Below are 1721 nucleotides of genomic sequence, written 5' to 3' on the forward strand. Positions count from 1 at the left end.
GTTTTGAACTTTACCCTTAGGCTTCTGATCCACCTTAGGTTCATTTTAGTGTATGTTGAGAGCTGTGCACCCTACTTCAGCTTTCTGTAGGTAGAAGTCCAGTTTTACTATCGCCACTTGTTGAAGAAGATGTCCCCATTTGGTAACATTCATTTTGTTGTCAAATATCACTTGTCCAAAGAGAGATGAATTAACTTCTGGATTCTCGATTCTATTCCATTGGTCTATGTGCCTGCCATTCTACCAGTGCCATGCTGTTTTGGTTATTGCAACTGTATATCTACAATTGAGGAAATATCTTTCATCTGCTCTTTTCCATAAAATGCTTGTCTGTCAGATACTGTTCTAAATCTGAGCATTCAGATAAAGACAGACTAGGAAGAAGGACCGGCCATCCATTTCTGAAATAGTAGGTCTTTGAAGACACTATGTACACTAGAACACACTTAGACTGGTAAATAGGGCAACTGAGGGGGAGGCCTCAAGTATGGAAACACATAGGAGAAAGAAGAGTTATAAGCAGACACTAGCGATTGGAACATGGAATGTGAGAACCATCAATGTAGGAAAATTAGATATTGTTAAGGAAGAAATGGAATGCATAAATATTGATATACTGGGCATTGGAGAGATGAGATGGATGATGGGCATATGGCATTTTGAATCAGAGGAGAAAAATAGAAGATTTCTACAAACTTTTGCAGTCAAAGATTGGTTGAACAAGCAATCAAGACACATTAATAATAATAGGTGACTGGAATGCAAAAGTTGGGAACAGAGAAGAAAAATCAGTAGTTGGAAAGCAGGAACTTGGTAACAGAAATGAAGCTGGAAAGAGAGTGATAGAATTTCACACAATCAATGATTTACTCATTGCAAATACTTTCTAGAAGAAACATAAATGCAGGGATTTCACCTGATGGTATGCATAAGAATTAGAGTTATTACATCTGTCAGAAGAATCCCTGGAGAATCTCACTATCAGCTGTGAAAACTAGGCCAGGTGCTGAATATGGAACAGACCACCAACTACTCATATACAAGTTCAAGCTGAAGCTAAGGAAAATTAAATCAAATCTATGGGAACCAAAATATGACCTTGAATCTATCCAATCTGAATTTCAAAAACATCTCAGGAATAGGTTTGAGACATTAAACACTAATGAGTGAAGAACAAATGAGCTATGGAAGGATATCAAGAATATCATCCAGAAAGAATGCAAAAGGTAATTTCAAAGACAGAGGAGGAAGAAAAGACCAAAATGGATGTCAGAAGAGACTCTGAGTATTGCACTAGAGTGCCAAGAAGTCAAAGCAAAGGGAAGTAATCTAGATATTAAAGAGTTGAAGGTTTCAAAGAGCAGCGTGGGAATACAAAATAAAGTATTATAATGGAAAGTGCAAAAAGCTGGAGCCAGAAAATCAAAGGGGCTGAAAATACTGAGAATTTCTTAAGCTCAAGGAACTGAAGAAAACATCAAGCCTAGATCTGCAATAATTAAGGATGATTTGGGCAGAATATTAAATGATCCAGAAAGTCTTAAAAGATGATGCAAAGAGTACATAGAGTCATTGTACCAAAAGGAATTGATGGACACAGAATAATTTCATGATACAACATATGAGCAAGAGCCTGTGGTGATAAAGGAAGATCAAGCTGCTCTGAAGGAATTGAAAAAAGACAAGGCCCCAGGAATTGATGGTATACAAATTGATATATT

Source organism: Elephantulus edwardii, unplaced genomic scaffold (assembly GCF_000299155.1).
Source record: "Elephantulus edwardii isolate Elephantulus edwardi_28Jun2011 unplaced genomic scaffold, EleEdw1.0 scaffold00153, whole genome shotgun sequence".
Taxonomy (NCBI): domain Eukaryota; kingdom Metazoa; phylum Chordata; class Mammalia; order Macroscelidea; family Macroscelididae; genus Elephantulus; species Elephantulus edwardii.